At 39.3% G+C, this 23,457-nt stretch overlaps 1 protein-coding gene across 11 annotated transcripts in view; it reads right to left on the bottom strand.

The window, feature by feature from the left end:
- The window catches only part of ATP2B2 (ATPase plasma membrane Ca2+ transporting 2), a 393,147-nt gene that overhangs the window by 245,363 nt on the left and 124,327 nt on the right, over positions 1–23,457 (bottom strand). For all 11 annotated transcript variants that reach the window (XR_016470063.1, XM_090148058.1, XM_090148043.1 and 8 more), the window contains exon 3: positions 5,463–5,554. The gene's annotated coding sequence lies outside the window, so the exon portion shown is untranslated. The remainder of the gene's footprint in view (positions 1–5,462; positions 5,555–23,457) is intronic.

Here is a 23,457-nt window from a genome sequence, read left to right as displayed (position 1 = left end):
TGCGCCTCAGCATTTCCAGTGCTCTTTCATTTCCAGGGAATTAAAAAATACATGAAAAAGTTTTCCAACACATTCTCTTGCACTTAACTTCATAGCAGCTCAGTGCTGGTACCAGGATCTTGCACAGAGCAATTCGGGCCGAGGTAAAATCAGCTAGAGGCAGCAATTTGCACAGCTATCAGATGATTAAGCTTTGCAGGACACGCAAATGATATGTAGAAATTCCATAGCAGCTAATCAAAACTAAAACTTGAGTAAGCAGCAAAAAAGCTCATAATGAAGAAATACATTCCACCACAGGTGGCAGGAAATTGCAGCTTCTGATAACAAGTGTTACAGGGCTCAAGCAAAGAAAGAAAATTAATACGAGCACAAAGGAGAAGTAGTGACAGGACCAAAAAAAACCTCCTCAAAACACTCTCCAAAAATCTTTCACAAGAATCAAGGGAAAGCAATAAGTAATAAGCTCGCATTTCTGTAAGACCTTGCATGGAAACATGCTCTTAAATATTTTTAAGCTTAAGTAGCTGGCTGCAGACCGTGTGTAGCTTGCATACATAAAAAGCAAAGCATCACTTCACTCAGCACTGAAGCACTGACATCTGCAGAGGAAGATTACTGAGAAATCTCAAACCAGGCCTAAGAATAAGTCACTCGGCCCACCAGAACAGCAGTGCCAAGAACGCAATTGAGAACCACTGAGGTATAAAGCCTGTATCTCAGGGTGCTGCAAAGGCAGCAAGGTGCACAGACATCAGGAGCCTGACACAGGAAAGCGTGGCCCTGCTGCCCACCCAGTCCTTCTGCTTTCTGCCACCTTGGGCAAAGAGATGTGGGGAGTGCAGTGGATGACGCAAGCCTGCAAAAAATTGGCAAGGTCCAAAAAGCGATTCAAGGATGATAGTAATATTACTGGCTTTGATGAACTCTCCAAGGGAAAAATTGATAGGATTTCAATAGAAGATGATTAGATCAGACTGAAAGCAAACTGAGATTTTTTCCACTTTGCACAACTGGATGAAGTGAATGGAACTCTATCAGGATAATAGCAGGCAAAACACACGCTTAAAATTTGAAGCAGGTTAACAAGATACACCAGCAAACATACATTCTATTAATAACAAGAAATAAGTGAACTGTGGTTTTGTTTAAAATGAGCTAAACCTGACCTCAACCAGGGGCTAAACTTACAGGGCAGGCTGACAAAGAGCACCAAAATCACTGAGCAGACACCCCTGTGCTTTAATAGAACAGGCTGGAGGTGGGAGGGGGCTGGATTCCTGCCTCTGCGGGATGCATTCACTTGGCAGTTTCTCCCTGAAAAAGGGAAATTTAACACAGGAATCAGTGAGAAAGCGGACGAATCAGCAAAGTAGGCTCAGGCAGGGTCGTGAAAGGAAACATTCGCTCTTCTGTAAGATCAAAAGAATTAAAAAATGCAAAAAGGATTTTTACCTTCAGAAAGGCATTTACCCAGCCTTTAAGGAGTAAGTGTAGCATGTTATATGTGTCAAGCAAGATTTGGCACATAGCATTTGAAACAGTGAATAAAGACAAACGTTAACACATCTCCTTTGTGACATTTCGTTTCTACGTATTAGCATTTGAATTGTACTCAGCGCTCTGTGGTGTCACATTAAGGAAATACGTTTGAATGCTTTGTATAGAAAGGAAACGAGTAAAAAGCATTAACCTGGGCTCTGAGAGCTCTAGAAAGAGACAGAAGTCAGTGGAAATCTAGTAATACACTTACAAAATCTGTAGGATGAAGAAGTCTGCCAAGAAAAAAAAAAAAAAATCTAAAGCAACAAACAGCAGATGTGAATTGCACATTTTGTATATCGATGGTTGTCTGTTAACTGACTGCAAGCAATTTCTCAGTATTAGCAATCATTGCTTCCAGGTCAGCACAGAACCCGGCCATCTGCAGCTCCTCTCCAGAAGATGCTGTGTTTACCCAGAGAAGGAAGATGTGTGGGTACGTGACCCCAACCACTGCAAGACTTACTGAGCAGAAGCCCTGTGACAGAACTAGAAACTCTCTTCTGATATCCTCTCACTGAATATAGTTGTGTTGCAGTTACCACTACAAACCTCTCAAAATAACAGATTTGAAATGAAGCGTTGATGGTATGATTATAAAATGGAATTGACTTCAAATAATCGGAGAAACATATTTAAAGGAGATCAGGTTTCCAGAGTTTGGGAGAGAGTTGAAATACATGCACCCATACTGGCATTTTTAACCTAGCTGTACAACAAAGTAAGATAACTGTGGAGGTGTTTGCAGACAGAGAAACGCTCTACTTTTGCACATTGTGAATCAATGACACCACACTGGCATCTAAAAAATGAAAGAAAATAGAATATATTCCTCTTCCCCTTGAAAACACAGGATGTGCTCCCAGGAAATGTAACACAGAAACAGATGGACAGGACTATCTGACATCAAACCTAAGAAATTAATTTTGTTGGCACATATATGATCACTAGGGGTGAGCTGACGTACAATTTGTGTCCATCACAGCCATGCTGAATACAATAAAATAAGACTAGGAATAACATGTTTTGATGTTAGAGTTATTTTCCTCCAGTGTAGACAGAATAAGTTAGAAAAGCAAAAGATCATGGTCATTTCTTGAACAGCCAAGAGTATCATTCACTTCCCCAGTACCCATACAGAGAAATGCAGGCATGGCTGCAGCTGGTGCTGAAGATGAAGCCATTTCTCCAGCTTCTTCATTCTCAATTATAACTGGCAGTTAATTTCTAATAAGTATAGAAACAACACAGCAGCCTAAAGCGTCTCCCTTAACGAACAATAAAACCATATATGATTTCATATTGGGAATATGTTTTCAGAGAGGACAACAGCTGCAATCACCTTTGTGACTTTAATGAAAAAGAAATAATCCTTAGGAACTTGTGGTCTCACCAGATAAAATCTCCCACACAAATTAGCATTGCCACCCAGTCAAAGTTACTGGAAGCTTCTCTTGACACTTAGCACACCATAACAGGTGCCATGCACACATTCATCAGTGGCAACAAACCTTTATGGAAATGCAACCTCAGTTCCAGCTATGAGGAAAGTTAACAATAGTGAAATCCAAGTATTGTTAGATTATAAACCCATTGTCCCTCCAACAGTGTTATTTGAGAGGCTTAAGACAAAGCATTTGTTAGGAATATTTTTGATCTTCTATTTTTCTTAACTACCGAAGCACACACAGAAGTTGTGTGACTGTGCATGGCTGCTTGCCTTCCACGACATAATTGAAAACCATTGTATATAGTAATATATAAATTGTTTGTAATATGCACACACACATTATGTTGTATATAAAATATTGTAAGGAAAAACAACATTGAAGGGCTTTTTTTTTTTTTCCTAAAGAAATAAAGAAAATCCTCATGGGTAAGACCTAATTTAAATATCTGAACAGCTAAGAAAGTTCCCCAGCTAGTAAATCTGTCTTACCTTTTTAGTCTGTTACAGATATTTAACTATCTGACATTCAAGGATTGCAGATTATTTGTTTTATGAGTTTTCGAAAACAGTATTGCTTCAATCTCCAGGATTTTGAAAGACCAGCACAATATTTGGCCTGCACAGCTTACAGCACCCACTAAAATCCGTCACTGAAGCAATAGTGACAAACGACTGGAATCCAAAAGAAGTGATGTCAGTAAAATGCAACGCTTAAAACACCACACTGACTAAATAATGTTACAACTGCCATTGCATTATGGCTGTATTTTCACTCTGATTGTCAGTTAAAGAGCCCATCAATGAACATCTACATGTGTGTGAGAACTACATATACACACTACCATCCTAGCAGCAATTCAACTGGAAATTTGAGACGAATGAACCCTAAATAATTTATATCCATATAAACATTATGATTTTGAATAAAGTTGTTCAAGTGTTAGTTTGCATAACACTGCAATGTTTTGTCACAGAATTTACTTCCAGCTTTTTTAATCTACAGTATAAAAGCAAACAAATAATCTATTGAAGCTAGCTCTTATGCAGCACTTTGCAGCACTTATACAGATCTTAAGCTCTATGCTATGGAAAACTTCCACCATCACTTATAGAAAACTTGAAAAGCCCTTTTTTTCCATGCTGATGTTATTCATTTCTTTGTGTTTTCCTATATCAAGCTTTAAATCCGCACATCCCTTAGTGGAGGAAGTGTTCTAAAGACAGAAAAAGATGCTCAGAACTACAGCAGGATAGTGAGATGGGGTATTCTAAGTTTCCTACATTTATGTATTAGAAAAAGAGCAAATGTGATCCTCTTTTTTTTCTCCTAGCAACATGCTTATCAATCTCACTGCCACACTGGAAATATATTTACTGTAGTCATAAAGCAAATTTGTTCAGACATCTTGTAATCATCAACACAAAGTCATCTCATATGTTTTGTATAAAACTCTTATTTAGGTGTAAATGCTCATTATTTTTTCTTTAATCGTTCTACTATTTCCTAAGCCAAGAGTTCATTAAGTAGATAGCGAATGCTATTTCCCCTTTTCTATAAAAATTTGAGTATTTTCCCTTATTTTCCCTCCTTGGTTACAAAACCTAGAAGTACTGAACAGTACTGCAGATTGTATGCTTACAGTACTACTTGCAATACGTTTCAACCATTTATTCAATGGTTCAACAGAAAGTCCAGAACAAATACCTGCCTTCTCCTTTCACTTTGAAAATTATGGAACTTTTATCCATTCACAGAGCAAGCTGGGCAACTTCATTTTAACACGTTTATGAAGCTCATCCAACCCACACTACCTGACTTTCATTTATGTCTTCTGATGTTTGAATTATTGATTGTGAGGCCAACACTTTACATGTGTGATTTTCTTTTGCAGTTAAGACGATGCATTCTTATAAAGAATGACATTTTCAGTGTGGAAAAATACTAAATTAAGAAAGGAACCATTACTTAATACAAAGTCTTGGGGTGCTGGGAGAGAAACAGGGAGGAAAGACAAGCTCTACTGAAGCTACCTTTGTGTAGGTGTCATTAAGTGGCACTGCAATCTCTGCACTTGCTTTACATTCCCAGCCTTGTGTTTCATTTCAGCAGCAGCCATTACATAATCCATCTTCAATGCAGTCAAGTGCTGCAATACATTTGTCACAGTCCCTAATCCCACACTTTACACAACTCAGTGTAAAGAGAAAGTGGATTGATCTTGCAAAAAAAGGGAAGCTCTCCTTAGATGATCTGAAATCCTAAAGTAGCATTGTTACATGGAAGGAATCTCTGATTGGTATTACTGTAAAGCAAACAGAGCACTTCTACTTTCTTGGCTGGTGACATTAAACTCAAAGTCACAACCTTTCAATGAGTTAAACTCTTCAGGAATTTTCTTTTTCAATCCTCTAGGCTTTCTATTATGTTACAAGTTATTTTTGAGTTTTTGGAGAAAGAAAAACTACGTACGGTACTGTTGTCTTCTTAAAATGCAAGAGCGTGTCACAAACTGGGTTCCGAGTCACAAAACCAGCTGGGTCTTCTTGAGTTGATCAATCAGCCTTGATTTCAAAACAGAAAAAAAGAAAAGAGGTAACTAGACTTGACAAACCTCAGAGAATTAAGCAAATTATTAGAACAAACAAGTGGACTGATCTAAAGGATACCCCACAGGACAAACTGAACTAAAGCAAATATCCAGTTTCATAAATACTTACAGACATAACCCAGTAAAATAATATGATAAAAAAAGTTCAGTGACCCACAGTCTACACGAAGAGCACAGAACAACGAGCTCAGCCCCAACCATCTCTCAATCTTAGCCAGCTATCAGTGCTGTTACCATAGTCTCATACACATAAATAAGCAGTACTTTCAGTGCACACAATCCTTTGAAGACTTTCAACTGGTTGTATTTTCATCATTTTCAAAAACAGATAGCATACTGAAAAAGTCAAATCTGAACCTGCAGCACTTCAAGCTGCACAGCTGCTCCAGAACAGCTACCCTTTGAGATTAATAGTCAGCATTCACAGGGCGAATGCAGAACGTTAACCAGGAGGGTGAGGATAAAGGGCTGCAAGTGGGAAGGGAAGCTGAAAGCCAACAAGCAGATGAGAAGAAAAAGGCAAACAGCAAGAAAAACAGACAGCACTCATCACAACAGCTTCAGTGTCTGCTGCTCTGCCCTGTACATGAGAGGAGGAGGAAGAGAAAATGCAGAAGAGATTTTTTTGTGTGTGGTGTGAGATGATACAGGGGAGCAGCTGCAGAGGATGACAGGCTGGCTGCGGGCTGCCAGAGCAGAGGGAACCCCATGCACATCTGACAGGGGCTGTCTGCATGTGTGTGAGATGTGAGAGCAGAAGAGGTGGGCAGCGGGCAGCAGAAGGAAGAGACAGTCTACTCCTTATCTGTGCAGGACATAAAAAGCTGGAAGTGCAAAGCTTAGGGACCTTTAAGTCTGTATGTTGAAATCATTTTGAATGAACGACGTTCTGACATGCAAACAGACACTCAAGAAGGCATATTAAGATCACAGGCAGCATTCTGCAAGGAAAAGGTCCTGCTGGACGCGGGTGTTCTGTATGCAAACATTACAACAGCACACCATAAAGACAGGTTTAAAAACATTCCATTTGCAAACACTGGGTTGTTAATGCCCTTTGAACTCTTCGCGGAACATCTTTTATTATCCACAAAGATCTCCCCACACAACACCAGGAACACCACACCTGCTTCACCTTGGATTAGCAGCACAGAGTGAGCTTCCTCAGGGCTCTGCTCCTGTGTTTAAAGATCATTCATTTCAAAGTCTTCACCTTAAGCCTACGTGAAAGTATAAACCATCTAAATATATTCAACTTTCATACTGCTTCAATTTGCATGACTTATTTCAGGAATAACAACAGCTCTTATGTGTTCTAGGTGAGTTTTGTTTAATATAGTTTTATCTGTGAATTCCAGGACATGGACACTATTATTTTTAAAACTATATCTAATTTTAATTTGAAGATTAAGGTTCGCAGTGTGCCAGGATGAGATGTTCCAGAACCACACAGGGTTTCTAGATTTTCTCTTGCCTTGCGTCTGTAAAAATGAGAGTGGGATGGAAAACAGATATATGTAACAAAAAGACATTCAGAGACCTTATATGGCACCTGTCACTTAACATGGAGACAGTAATGAGGGGAGAAATCCCAAACTTCAACCACTTTGGAATCTCACTGCACTCTTGAGATAAATATCTGTGTGCATATTTTAGTAATTTTTTAAACTCCAAATAACTCCTTTGGTTTTGTGCACAGTGAATTTTTCCAGTAAGTGCTTTGTCCTTTTTCTCAGCAAATTTTCAGAAACCACTTTGCCATTACAGCAACAAAGACGGAAAGAGCTGAAATGAAAGAACACACTGAATGGGCAAGCTAAAATCCAAGAACTTAATTACAACCCAGATGTAAAAGTCTTTTCCTACCAAAGTATACAACTATTAGGGACAGGTTTCTAGCCAAGCCCTTACTGCCAGAGTATACCACCAGGTGGCAAGATTGCAAAATAAAGAACTAAAAAACAACCAAACCATTCCGGTAATGCACTCTGAGCGCTGCTCCAAGGACCCCTGGCTGGGGAACAAATGTTTTGCGAGGACTTGGCTCAGTGCTTAAAGCCTCCTTGCACAGCTCCATAAGGCAAAGTGTTTTAACATTGCTTCTTCACACTTTGTGTAACCAATTTACTTACAATTTCGTTAGTTAAATTCAACACAGAATTCCCCTTAGATGAAAGAGGGAATTGTGACCAACAGCTGTACTTCTGTAAGGAGCTTCATCTTTTGACCATTTTCCTCCTGCTTGTACTGTCCCCAAGACTGATTTTACCTTTCTGAAAGGACCTAAAATCTTTTGTGACTGCACAGATCTCTACAGTTACACAAAAATATAACTCAAAGATAGATAATAAAGTTATTTTGCAAGGAAAAAATATGACATGAAATATACCTCTAATCAGCAGAATTGTTCTTCCTATCATATTTTAATTCCTCACATTATACCCTAATTACCTATAAACCAAGAGATACAATAGCTACTTTTAAGAACTACCATCACAAGAGTATGTGTCGCACACAGATGAGGCTCAGTTTAATCATCTTAATTTTACATACAAAACGTTTTACTTTGTCATTTTAACCCAAACTTTAGGAAAATGTAAGGTCTGAGAAGCTGCTCAGAGATTAGTTCTGTAATGCACCAGACCACAAAGGGCACAAGGTGAGCACACAACCCAGCATTATATATTTTCTACAAACATTTATACACACATAAGCAAATAAAATGAAATTATTTTGGTAGTGCTTAATCTGCCTTGCAACTAAAGAGATAACCAAGTTGCACAGCTAAACAAGATGATGAACTCCCCCAGCTGACCCGAAGATACACAAGAAAATGATTCCAGAACTATTTTAGGCGTCTTTTTTTCCCTTCCATTTGTAGTGTGGCATCTGCTTAATAATATACAGCTACACTTCACAACTGTTTAAAATATTGTCATTATCCCTTGAGCTATAAGAAATTACGTAGGTGTAAAATAATCAGAATGTCAAGTACATTGAATGTCAAGCATAAATAAGAACCAAAATTGGAATCTCTCAAAGATGCTAGCACTCCCACAGTTGGGGAAAAAGTGTTAACTTCCATAACTACCACCATGTGGGACTTGTGTTATTTTACAAAACAGAATTATTTGCCCTAATGACATGTAATAACTTGAACATTGATTTGACATTAGAAAATACAAGTAAATATTATTTCAGTCAACAGAAAAACTTCCTGCACCAAAATAGAATTTTATCTGGAACTCTTCAATTCAGACAATTTGGGATATTGTAACAAAAAAAACAGTGGAGGGGAAAAAAGGATGGATGAGTAATACATGAGCCTGTATTACATGGGAGGGCACCAAAAATATAAACGGTAAAATAAACTGCCAAGTTATAAAATGTTTCTTCACTCATCAGTAAGAAATAACCCACCAAACTTGTTCAACCCACTTTTAATTCTGGAATCCAATCACATGAAGAACTAAAAAAAAAAAGATCAAGCACTGTTTCCCCAGAGTTATGTACGTTAACAAATCGTTTTTAAATGGAGCTACATAAAATCTAAGATGGGCTGGAAACTTTCAAGAAGGGATTTTGTTGGAACTGAGTTCATGCCCTACACTAGCAAAAGCACAGTCGCAACCACAATTTAGGCTTCTGAATCAGAATTCAAGCATTTCAGAATGTATCCAACCGCACTGCACATTATCCTGTGATTACATGGCAACACCTATTGCTAGCTGCTCAAGGAAAAGTCAAGCCAACGGTCTCCCAAATAACAAACTGCTGCTCTAACGTTCACATTTCCTTCCACATTACCTATTTAATTTCCTGTATGAAGCAAAAGACCAAAGTAGCCTTGCAAAACATTCAGCGCTTAGGAATGGCTCTACATAGAAGTTTTCAATTGAGAAACACCCTGAACACTCTATGGCATAGGATGAGCCATGATCCCATTGCTGAGGTACTTAGATACTCGTGTTGAGGAGATTCATACTCTTGGACAGAAGCAGAATGTAAACTTTTCTAAACTCTGCTTATCCCAACTCTACTCCTCTTCTTTCAGCCACGGGGGCTCTCTCCTGGGAAAAGCAATAACAGAATCAATGGATTGACAAATGGATCGAGAGATATCCAGTATTGGATATCACCAAATCACACATGAAGCTGTCAGTTAGCAGTAATAATGAAATGGACTCTGATTTGATTTGCAGTCATCAAGAATCAAGGTTAAAAAACCTCCTTGTAACTGTGTCCTAGCTGCACACTCAGTAGGAGACAGACAAAATGTGCAGTGGAATTGAAATAAGTTCTTCTCTGTTATAAAAAACATGTAGCATTCCATGTCTCTACAGCGCGTTTTTTCATATTTCAGGATTTCTAGATTATAAGAGAAAACTCAAGCTCGTGAACCTATGCCATTCTACAACCAGTCTATAGAATTAGAGCAACAAGTATTTACTACCATGGATTAAGAAATAAAGGCTGTACTGACTGCTAGTGCTTACTAACATGTCATTTCTTTTCTTTCACTAGCACTGTGATTGCCATTCCAACTTAAATCTGTGCTTTAATACAAAATGAAAAAGAAAGTACAAAGTATAAGGGTATTTATAACAGCAGTTAACCCTAAAGCATTTTATTTTGTTCTTGGACTACTGAAATTGCATATAAATATAGCAATATATATAATATTAGCCACTACTATACAGCTGAGCACCTACTCTTAAGGTCTTCAGAAACAAAACATTTTACCTTCCAGTAGAGTACTGTGAACCAATCCCAGGCTCAGATAATTTAGGTATGTGTTCATATAAAAAAAAAAAACACGTAAACCTCTTCCAATGTTCAAAAACTCTCTCCAATGCACCTAATCTATTAAAAGCAATCTTACTGAGAGTACAGATACTGATTTATTTCAGGAGACCAACCAAAAATAACAAGAGTGCCACCTATCCTTCCTTATGAATATTAGAACTTGCCACGCAGTGACCTTGTTGTAAAAATCCAGCAACACAAAACCTGACATTTAAGAATGCATGTATGTCTGCATCTGGGTAGAAACACGTTTGAAAAGCAAAAAGGAAAGGAATGTGTTGTATGTAAAAGCAGGATGAAAAACAAATGGAAGAGGACGATTTGGAAAATGAATAAATAAATCTGTTTAGCTATCAAGAACATAAAATCCACAAGATGAAAACTAAAGATATTTCAAAGCTTCCAGCTGCAGTTTGGGCTTTAATAAATTTCTACGTGAATATATGTAGGTTTGCATGTAACACAGAATCAGCAAGCTTAATCTAGAACAAGCTGATGTACACAAACAGCAACTGCCAGGCGAGACTGGGGCAGTGGAGCAGGGTTGACAGGGGCTTGTTTTCATTGGTATGAGATTATAGGAGTTATCTGAGTAATTCAGGCTGGTAACCCTGACCCTGAGAGGAAAATGAGTACAAGTCCTTAAAAGCATGAAATAAACAAATATATAAACACCTTATACTAGGGAGGAAAGTGAGTTTCCCTTTTCTGCAAAGACAAGTCACGCTTCACTTTCCGCTAGGGTAAAAGAACACAAACGAGGGAGTTTTATTTGGATCTGTGCATTTGAAACTATTAATTTCCAATAAATACCCGTAGGATTTTGAAAATGTCTTTCTCAGAAAGAGCTGTAAGAAATCTAAGGCACTTGGAGAAATAAAGAAAGGCTTTGCTTTCAGGAGAAGTATGGTCAGCAGATGGAAAGCAGAGCAGGCACAAGTGAGGCTCTCCCTCTGCAGCAGATCCTGGGCAGAGCTCCCCAGGCAGCCACGCCGTGCCCCAGGGCTCACGTGTGCACAGGGGAGCAGGCAGCCACAAGGCAAAGCCAAGGGCGAACAAAAATGCTCAAATGAGGAGGGTTAACCATGAAGAAGTGCAAAGAGACTCAAGCATGCAAAGAATTACCCCCTCCTCCCAAAACAGACAAAAACCAAGCAACGCTGTGCTAAAGGCATCCTTACACAGCAGTCACCGCTGCTGTGGGCTGTTTGAAGTGTCTCCCAAGAAGCAATATTTCTGCCAGTGGGCAGCCACTGACAGCCCAACACTCACATTGAGCCTCCGTGGCAAAGGTGTGCCACCAGGCAGCACTGCTCACTGAACACATCTTCAACAGAAAGGATAAATAAAATGCAACGACACGATGAGAGCTAATGGAGATTCCTTCAAACCTGTCAGAATCTGTCACAATATTAACACCGCCATTCCCCAGAGTACAACCTCGTAAAGCAATTGTTTTACTTTATTTAAAAAGGTAGGAGGTGGTCCAAATCACTCTGAAACCTCTCCAATGGGTAAATAGAAATATTTGTAGATATCAAGCTTTACAGAAGATGATCTGCAGGAATGGTGCCATAGACAGATCCACAAAGAAAACAGAGAATGATCATTGATCCACAGGGGGGGGGGGGGTTTGTTCTGGTGTTCTGTACCACATCAGCAAAGTCCTAAAGTATAATTACGGCTCTGTACAACCAGAGCATGCATAGTATTTTAGCCTCATTCAACTCTATTTGGAATCACATCCAAGATATTCTAAACTGTGCTCCAGTTACTGTATTAAAATCTGCTGTACGTTCTTCTGAGAAGTTTCAGAAGGATGCTATTAATAAGTATTGAAATAAATACAAAAAGGGCAAAAAAAGCAGAAGTGTGGCAAATATTTCCCATTAACATGTGCATATGGTTTCACTCAAAACAAATTTGCTTGCAAAAAATATATGTTTATGTAATATTAACTTGTTATATTACCAAACTGACTGTAAGTTTGCAGTAGGGCCACTTTGATTCAGGCACTGTAAAATTTGAAGCTGGAAGGAATGGAATTTAAATCCATATGGAAATAACGGCTGTAAAATTCAGAAGGGGAAAAAAAAAATGTTTATTCATAGGGGGGAAAAAAGTGTAGAATGTCAAACCCAAAGCAAAAGCAGGGAGCCTGGGATCTAGCTGTCCCCTCACGCAAGGATTTTTAAGACTTATTAATGATTTCCACTACTGTTCAAAGTTACTAAACCTGCTGTGCTGAGTTTCCATTTTTGGCCCTCACTTTATGTCTTACGCACCTGTAGAAGGGCACACCTTGGCCTTTTTCCTTGTCTGCTATGCACAAATATAAGCACCTGCATGACTGAAGCTTACAACAGGATGACAAAAAAGGAAAAAAAAAAAACCCACGTACACAAAGAAAGAAACTTCAAACCTATTAGCTGTAAGAATCAGAACTTCAGCAGTTTAGCAGGTGTGCCAATTGTTACTCACTTCTCACTTGGTGGGCCTGCTATTACAGCCCTGTCCTCAAGAGTATCTGCATTATGGCTGCAAAGTAAGTTATGTCCAGTTTGCACAGGTCTTAACATGACAGAGCTGCATGAAGAATTCAAGTGACTTAAGGATCCCTATGAGGCAGCAGGGGCCAGATGTCCAGAAGAGTTCATTTAGTCAGCTATGTGACTGTAAATACTACCAAAGCGCTGTTTGAGTGGCTGGCTGCAACAGTATTTTTAAGCAACTTTTTAAATCCAACTTCATGCCTGTATGAAATAAACAACACGAGTAGAGAAATCTGTTGTAAACGGCTTTTTTTTTTTTTCTCTTGGCATTTACTTGCTTTGGAACTTCAATTAGCCTTCATGCTTGGCGCGACTGAAGCGGAACTGATACGTGACAGTGCTATGAATACTGCAGTGCAGGAATGTTAGCAGCAGATACGTAGACATTAAGGCAGTCCAAGCTATGGAAGGTTAACATCAGTTCCCCCAAGAACAGAGCAAGGCTGTCTAATTGCACTTCCCATCCCCAGGCAGCAGCCGGCAGTAGGTCTCTAAGCACTCATTCAGAGCAAGGCAGGAGCAACCTGGGCACAGGCAGAGCTGCCTCATGAGGGTAGGAATGGGTCACAGCCATTCCTGCTGAACCCTCAGCCTTGCCCCATGTAGCATGGAGGGTGCAGACATCAGAAGAAGCTCACCAGACCTCAAAGGCGATTCCTCTCACTGACATGTAACATGCAACCACACCTGTGAGACCGCAGAGGGACACATACTGGGCTGCCAGCATTCCTTTGTATCCACTCTGCTGTGGGGTTTTGTAGGAACCAAGGAAAGAAAGTGGGAAAATTAGACGAAGTTCAATAGACGAACGTGTTCTGCAGCTGCAATCAGAAGAGGCGCAGTGCACACCTACACTCCTCAGGTTGGAGTGACAGGAGTCTTTTGTCAGGCAAGGATCCTGCGTATTTAAAGAACAGTAAAAGATGAAACGTGAGGAGGAATAGCAAATGCATGAAGCTCCATAGCAAATGTTCAGTGGTGGAAGAAAGGCAAGTCCATTCAGCACAAGTAAACATAATTGCAAGGATATTTTCAGAGATCAGAATAATAATATGAAGTTAACATCACTACTTTATATGGTGGGAAACAGGTGAGGCAAGTTAATCAGAAGCTCCATACATATAATCATTTCCAAAATTCCCTCCCTCAGCCCATCCCTCTATGTGGTGCTGTGGTGGGAAAGAGCAGCAGTATTTTGCAGCACCATCATTCCCACAGCTAACCAACGTAGCGGTCTGTTGCTAATTGCAGTCCTGATAATGAGAATATATACATATATATATATACGCATAACTCTTTATAGGATGAAGATGTAACATTACATGTTCACTGTTGGCTTTTGATTTGAAAATAACAAATGCAGAACTCATCCTTATCCACCCCAAAAGAAAAGCACCGGAGCACCTGAAGAAGCATGCTAGACTCTCCCTGGATCCATAAGAACAAATAGGCACCGAGTTCAAAGCTGCAAGTCTTCCTCCAACTGAACTCAAGTACCTGAAACTCACATCCCTGAGCCTCTAGGAAGGAACTGGGGGAGTAAATCCCCCCACACTGTAAGGGCAGAGCAAGTCTGAGACCGCCTCATAAAACTGAATGTATACAAGCCTACGGGGCCAGATGACATGCAACCCAGGGCCCTAAAGGAGTTGGCTGATGTGGTTGCTGAGCCACCCTCCATTGTATTTGAAAAATGGTGGCTGTTGGATGAAGTCCCCAGGGACTGGAGAAAAGTATACAGCGCTCCAGTTTACCACTCCAATTTACAAGGGAGGGAGGAAGGAGGACCTGGGAACTACAGGCTGGTGAGCCTCACCTCTGTGCCTGGTAAGATCATGGAATAGATGCACCTAGAAGACATGTTAATGTACATGAGGGATGAGCTAGTGACCTAAGACAGCCAGCATGGCTTTATCAAGGGAAGGTTATGCCTGACCAATCAGGTGGCCTTCTGTGATGGAGCAACAACACTGGTGGACAAAGGGAAGGTGACCAATATCATCCACATGGACTTGTGCAAGGCCTTTGGCATGGTCCCCTACCACATCCTTATCTCTAAATTGGAGAGATACAGATTTGATGGTCAGACTATTCAGTAGATAAGGAATTGGTTGGAAGACCGTGGACTGAGGGGTTGTGGAGTACTGCATCCAGGTCTGGGGCCCCCAATACAAGAAAGATGTGGAGCTGTTGGAGAGGGTCCAATGAAGGGCCACAAAGATGATTAGAGGGCTGGAGCACCTCCCTACAAAGATAGGCTGAAGGAGCTGGGCTTGTTCAGCTTGGAGAAGAAAAGGCTGTGAGGAGATCTCATTGCAACCTTTCAGTATTTAAAGGGAGATTATAAAAAGGAGGGCAATCAACTTTTTCCAAGGGTAGATAGTGATAGGGCAAAGGGGAACGGTTTTAAGCTCAAGAAGGGAAGGTTTAGCCCGAGTGTCAGTGTTCTTCACATGGAGACTGCTGAGGTGCTGGAACAGGCTGCCAGAGAGGCTGTGGATGCTCCATCTCTGGAGGTGTTCAAGGCCAGGCTGGGCAACCCAGGGCCCTGGGCAACCTAGTCTAGTACCAGATCTGGAGGTTGGTGGCTGTGGTGGGGGGGGGGTTGGAACCTGATGATCTTTGGTGTCCCTTCTAACCCAAGCCATTCTACAATTCTATGCGAGTCTGCACTGCCTTGCTGTTTGTGAGGGTGGTGAGAAGCAGCACCCCAGCAGCCCAAGCAGCACATATACAAAGAGTCGCCCCAACTCTCAGCTCCTTCCCATGGTCTGGTAATGGTCACTACAGTCACAGGGCCTCCTCGAGGCTTTTTGTTCTCATCCATGTGTAAAGCCATATGTTTTGAATTCCACACCAGAAGTCATCTTAGAATAAATGTTATATCCAGGTATTTTAAAAAGTTTTCTGCAAAGCTTCATTCTGTCTACGACGCCATTCCCATCTGCTCAGCAAGAGGCACCTTCAATCTTTTTTCCTCAGACTACTCAAAGACATCAGCACAACAAACCCCTTTCAGCAAGCTGCTGCAGATTGCTGAAGAACAGCCTTACATAAAGCTCATCACTTTGACCTGGCTATTTAATCACCAATAATAACTTATGCATCTCATGCGAAACTCCATCCTATTCCCCACTCAGAACTATTGATCTTCTAAACAGCACTCCTAAGCCAAAATGAATCACTCAAAAATACCCAGTTCATTTATTTCCAATTACTTTAACCTGGCTCAGAAGAAGATAGGCAAATTGTATTGGCCTCTAACACAAAGATTTTGTTCCAGATTTCTAGTACATGACAGAGTCTTTATTCAAGTCTCCGTACAAGTAATCATACTTGTATATACTCTTCCTTTGAAATTAACACCTAAAAACAAAAAGACAAAAAAGGCAGCTTGCTTATCAAGTAAGATTTCTTTATCTGCTTAACTCCTCAAGGGTTTGCTATAACAGAAGCAAAGAAACCTAATACTATAGCAAATTAAAAAACAACCCTCTGGACCTTGCTATAGGAAGAAAAAAAAAGAAAGAAAGAAACATCCAGCCCTGCTAATAAGACAAATTTTCTTTGGTAACCACTCAAAGCTACAGCCCCTATCCCCCATCTCCCATACTCCCCACCTGGTGCAGTCAGGCACTGTGCACCTCCTGGCCCTTGCTATTTTTACAAAGGCATCGTGAAGGGCTGCCAGGTTGGCAAGCACTCCCCTATGCCTGAAAAAGCACAAGCCAGCTCCACCCAGCTGCTGGTGCTCCATGCCCTAACGCTGCGCTGCACGCAGTAGTAGCAGCATTTGAGGAGCAGACACGAGGACCCCCAAGTTTTCCTTCTCAAGCTGACACATGAAAGATATTCACTTGCTACAGCAATGCCAGTCACAAGCAGTTCACCATTTTTTTCCTTTACTTCCAAAAGTAACAGCAGCACTTCCACCAGCTTTCTGGACATCACTATGTTAATCATCAGAGCAGAGCTGCAGTAAAAGGGAAAATGTTAGGCAGCCTGGGACAGCACACTGTGCCTACATGCTTTACTTAATGTTCATATTGCTGTGAAACTGCAGGTGTCTACCAAGTCTCTCACAAGTAAATCCAAAACCAGTTCAAGTTCTTGATCTTATTAGTTTCAGCAATCCCCTTTCTTTGCAGAGTGAGTTTAATCTGCAGCGTCACACTGACATTTCCATGAGAAGGATGTAGATTTGGGAGGAAGATATAGGAAGGACATGAATTAAGTTTGCTGAAGGGACAAAGACACAAAGCAACTACTTGAAAAGATGACATTTCCAAGAAACTCCCATCCTCTTCAAGAATATCTCAGCACCAAAAGTGGAACTGGAAATGAAGTTTTGTTCACTGGCAATCTCCTCCCACCATCTACTGCTGCCCCTGACTCCTCACTGATAGCAATGTTTTGACCCCGAAAAGACTGATCTCATGTAAGAGTGAAAGCCAGCAACATAAATAACTCTTTGTAAGTGACAGATAGATATGCACTGCAGTCTAAACATAAATAAAAGACAGCCATAGATGCAGCCCAAGGCATCATGTCTATTATGTGAATACCACCAAAGTGCAGATAACTCTGAAAGAAATGACAAACACGTAAGAGGAAGGTTAGGCAAAAACATGCAACTCCCTGGTTTTCAACAAAATGATTATTTCTAGACTACATACGATGTATCACTGCTTTCATAGTTAAAGATGAAAACAGGCCTATTACAAACAGTTTGTTCCTCATTCGGTTACAGCAATTAGGCAATCTAGTACTGGATGGCACTGCTGCAACACAAGCAGCCAAGGACTCGTTTTGTTGGTATGGAAGAGCTTACAGACGTCACTGCTTATATTCTGATTAGCAAAATGCATTGCTAATAGCCCTGTATTGTCAGTTCTGACCGTTCAGAACCATGCGTCATCCTCTGTCCTAATCCTAATGTTCACTAAACTAATAACTTAAAACATCCTAATTATTAATCAGAAGAATATCTTAAAATCGTTAAACTAATGTAATGCAAAGCTTAGATTTTAATTTCCTCCTAATTTTTAATCATCAAGGCCTCAGAGCATGACTTCAAAAATATACATGTACTTATTTAAAAACAAAATAAAACTGCTTACTGTTCATTACATGTCTTGAATAACAAAAAGAAAAATGAGGGAGTGGACGGGGGAAAAAAAAGGAAAAAACTTCAGTTGCTCATCAGAAAATTCACTTATTTCCCAAACACCTGAAAATACAAATCTATATTGGAAGCGATATGGAAAACCTGATCTTAACTGAAAACAATAGCTAAATGTTTTATTTGCATTTTTAAAAAAAAATTTAGAAAACTGCACTTGTATTGAATCTAAATATAATTGCAATACATCATGCAAGATAACTCTCATAGGAGAGATGACATATCAGTAGCAACCAGACCCTGATGTGGATTAGAATAATGGGAAAGACAGAGGATGAAGAAAATTCAGCTCTCTTCTGCATAACATTTTTCATGCACGCTGTACATCAACACAATCAAACAACACAGTCACCTTGTTGAATAATGAATAACAAAATGAAAAGAAAATTAAGGAACAGTAAGCAAGGGAGAAAAGATTCAAGCTGACATTTCCAATGAGAGGAAGTCACCAAGAGGTTCACAGTGACTGCTCCAGATGGCAGGAGCTATTTTGGCCAGACTACCTGGCTCGGACGGGAGCTTCAGTTAGGTAAACAGAAGGGGGCAGGAAGAAGGAAAGGAACAAAGGAAAATAACAGTAACTGAAAATTGAATTTTTACCCTGCAGTCCTTCAAAGGCAGAACCTTGTCAATAACAAAGGTACAAAATAAAACAGTGACTCCCAAGGAAAAGGAAACCAATTAACACTGAAAATTATGGACATAAAAATTCCTTTTGGCCAACATATAAATTAATTATCTCTCCCATGCCTGGCTTTCCATAAACAAAATTAAATTGACAACATTTCTGAGCAAATCTTACATGTGCTTTGGGCAACATAAAGCATCTTACCACCTAATTGTTTGTGTTCTTCATCTGTACTTTCACTGCCAACCTCCCTTACAGTACTGGGAAGAAAAGTTCTTTATATTTACTTACCTATTTATTGTTTGTTTGCCTCAGGGTGCAATGCATATTCTAGCTGTCAAAAGTGATTTCCCTTCTCACTGAGCAAATATTTTTAACACTGATTTTCTTCTTTATTTACTACTATTAGACAATGATTATACAGATAATGGAAACGCAGGCAGGTCGGAGTGCATCAGATTTATCTCTAGGCAGGAATCCTAGTTTTATGAAATATAAAAATACTCTTTATGTAAGCACAACTCAGGGTTGCTGTGAGTTGGCTTTGGGACACAGGTGACAAAATTACAACTAAAGAAAAGCATACTAATAAACAGTAAGAACTTTACATGACCACAAACCTGTACGGTACGTGAAGGTAAGAGTCTAATAGTAATAGTACTGCAGAATCTGAAATTGGATTATTTCCTATGTCCTGATGCTTCCTGAAACAATCAATATTCTATTGCAGAGGATTTAATGTGAGAAATAGAATGCAAAGTAAGAAAATGAAAAACAAGCCCAGAAATGATCTCAAGTACATTTTGTATAAGCAGTCATTATCTGAAAGGCACGTGAGGGCAAAATGGAAAGAAACCCATGGCTAAGGAAACCATCAGAAGAAGGTATGCTGCTCCAGAGACTGAGTCAGTTTCAGCATGCCTACTTCTCCCAGCATTCTAATTTAGGTGCTGGAATTGTACAGACTCCAGGGGTCTCAAGAACAGCCCACTCCTTTGACCTTGCCTTCTGCAGCCCAGACACAGAACGGCACAGACACTCATTACAGAAAGGGTAAAAGCCCAGAGTAGCTCCGTCAGAGCAGCTGATGTAGCACTAAAGAAAGTCATCTGGTTAGTAGATGGATGGTGGCATAAAAATCTCTGTATATTACAGATAGTCGGAAGCCAGAACTAGGAGACACTACCATAGTTTTTAATTAGCTAAACGGGTAACAAGGCAAGGACTGCTGTAGAAGAAGCAATGCTGGACCTAACAACACACCTTTATATGCACCCAAGTGAAGCAGAGGCACTTTTTCACTGAGGAATTTACAGACTGCTGGCTTTCAGCTGAACTTAGGCTCCTAACTGCTGGATACCTAAAGGAATTTATGCCCAGATAAGCACCGATTAAAACTTCAAAAAATTCTTAGCTTTCTTATTCTAACCACTAGGTATCAGCAAAGGGATTTAACATTCTCAGCTGAACTACACTGCTCTGCTTGTCACATTGCATGGCCTGACTTCACAAAAACCTGAACCTTGATACAATCTACAGATGTTAAGTATACATTAATGTTAATCAAGAGAGCCACGTATAAAATGGTCAAAGCTTCAATGAAAATACAACAATATCTTAGCAGTTGTTGAAGGGAATGGAGTTAAAATTCAAGCAAGCTCTGATCCCAAAAGGAACTAAATCCCCTACCAAAGCTGAACAGAAAATTCAGACAGGTGTTTCAGGCAGAGCCTTACCAACACAAAGCAATAAACTAGAAAATGGAAAACAAAATATCAGGATAGTGTAATAAAGAAAAGATGGAACAATGCAGAAAAAGCATCAGCTTGTCAAGAAATAGGCGGAGTGTTGAATTTGAATAGTTAACTTTAAAGTACCCATTATATCATACCATTTGCAAAATGTATGGGATGTTGGAAGACATCAACAAGCAGAAAATTGAAGTTTTGACAAAGATGTAAAGGAAACGCAGGTAAATACATTTCTGTCATTAGTAACATAGTGGAATGCAACAGGAAACAGAAAAACACCATCAACTACGTAGGAAGGAATTGAAGAATGGACAATATAAAGCTATTGACAATACATCCGGAATATGAAAGAAAACATACAGCTCTGTTTCTTTAAGAAAAGAGAAATATGGAATCCATAAATACAAGCCTCAGCTCTGTTTTTTTCATTAAGCCATGTAATGACTTCAAACAATTTTAAGTACAAAAACAAATCACATCAGTTTTGTTTAAAGTTATTAAACATCTCTCAAATAAATGGAGAACATTAAGGTCTCACAGTTTAGCCTTCTATGAAAATTAGCAAATATTTTCTTCTATTGCTATTGAAAAGCATAACTGGACACTACAAAATTAAGAAAAGTTCCAGCCTGATAGCTAAAAATAACTCTGAGCTAATTAAATCAAAATCTGTACACAGAACAAGGTTTTGCAACTAAAGGCCAGCCCATGCTCTACAGAATATGCATAGAAAAGCAAAGAGATCTGGAATGATGGAAGAAATACAGGTTATAAAAAAAAGCTCAGTTTTCAAGGCAAGAATAATCACAAGTTAAACTCCACGCATTGTCAAGAAAATTATAAAAGTGTTAGGAAAGCTATAGAGCTTCCATTGTTCTAGCTCCTCAGGATACCAATTACTCCATTCTACTGCAACAGATTAATAAATAAATTCAAATAAATTAAGTAAAAATAAGTCAAAAATTCAGCCAGAGAAAAATGCCAGTAATGACTAGCAATGGAGAAGAAACTTTTCTTAAGGAACTATGAATTAGAAACATAGAGTGTTTGTACAACCAGAAGCAGGAAGAAATCAAGCAAAACCCTTTCTAGTAGCTGTGATAATGAAGCCTTGTTTGCATCACTGCTGTCTGATAAAATGCAAGCTTAAAATATAAGCTTTACACATATAAGATTTACAAATCAGCGACTTTTCATAAGGTCTTATTCCCAACCAGGTTTTTGGTATCAAACAGGGAACAGTGCTTTCTCTTAGAGATGTATTCTTCTCCTTCAGCCCCATCATCCATTTTCACTGCTGGCAGGAACTCCATGTTTTTGTGCCTCTCTCTACCTGCCTGCCAAATAAACTAAAACTGTCCAAAGGAGTCAAGAATTACTGAAGTGCAGGGAAAGAGAGGATGAATGCAAAGTCACACAGATTTCATTTGAATGTCTCTAAGGAGAACAGCTGCCAAACCTTCGCAGCTCCTCCTTACTCATTTCATCTTCTCCCTCTGCCTACCCCAGTTATAAGCACAGACTAAGCTAGGAAAGCAATCTAGGTTTCAGGAATGAATCACTTCTCAACATTTCTCTTTGTGGGATTCGGTTCCCTTTGGAAACTCAGCAAGAAATCATACATATGCAACAGAAATCTTAATGAACTGGATTTGTTATAAGCCCAGAAAACTCAATTAAAAACAATCTCTTCTTTTTATCTACACATGGGTTTTTTTGCACAAGATAAAAATAAGCTGCTTTTGTTTTATTACCAATGAGGACAAAGAAGGCAAATGGTCTCAATGAACTTGTCAAGCCTTCACAGCACCTCAGTGTGAGGGAAGCTACCCTACTTTCCAAAGCAGCTTTCTTCACACTCACCATTTTCTGGTAACAGATGGGAAGCTGAAGATAGAAAGGATAGTTTATGCCTAGCACCAAGGGGAGAGATTGATAAAAAGAAGTCTCAACAGTGAGATTCCATAAATCTCTGCAGGAATCTTTAAAAAAAAAAAAATAACAACAACTAGAAACTGTCCTTCTCCTCAGAAAGTTGGAAAATTTAAATAAAGAAATAACATAAAAGGCAAAGGAATCAAGGCTTTTCCTGGTATTGCCTATGTTCTAAGTGCCTGAGCTGAGCAATCTGTGCCTCTTGCATCCTGTGCTCTTCTGCTGTACCTACTTCTACTCACTCGTTTTCCTAATTGCCCATCAGTTCTGATAGAAAAGTAGCAAGATGAAGCAAGGTTATTATGGATCTAAAAGAGCTCTGTTATGAAAAAGGCTGCTGCCATTTTAAAATTAAAAGATATGTTTCTGTGTAAAAGCAAAAACATTTAGACTAATCCTTAATCCTAAATTCCTATCCTGATTAGTTTCTTTACCAGGTGGTCAGGATTTCAGTAGCTCAGAAGCACCGATGGCAAAATAGTATATAATTATGGAGCAGCAAATGCAGCAGTGTGATGCATACTAGGTATGCTCTCTGATGTGCTAACCATTTATATCTTGCTGCTGAAAGCCATAGTTTTCATGAAGTAGCAATGATACGATAAAAATATCACCAGTCTTAAATAATAGAATGATCTTTTCCACAAATCAAGTAATGTGAGCTATTGGCACTTAAGAGTATTTATCAACAGTTACTAAGAAAAAGTTCACAAGCCAAGCTGAATTCATCATCTTTAAACTGTGATTCTTTGCCATATCCAAGGAAAAAAGGTAACAAGCATTAAACAAGAAGAATCAAACAAATCTAGCTTATCTTTGCTTTTCATTTACCTTTAAGAAATACAAAAACAGTTTAAAATTATTATTATTATTATCTAGATGACAAAGCACCATGATTTTTACATTCACATCTCTTGTTCACACTGCACGTCCCACAGAAATTGTTATCACCTCAGATAAGATGGAATGATGCTTGTGTAATACTGATTTTAGAGTTAGATT

Source organism: Phasianus colchicus, chromosome 11, assembly GCF_987193195.1.
Source record: "Phasianus colchicus chromosome 11, bPhaCol1.hap1.1, whole genome shotgun sequence".
In the NCBI taxonomy this organism is placed as follows: domain Eukaryota; kingdom Metazoa; phylum Chordata; class Aves; order Galliformes; family Phasianidae; genus Phasianus; species Phasianus colchicus.
Note: the sequence above shows the minus strand (reverse complement) of the source record. Positions and strands in the feature narration are given on the sequence as shown.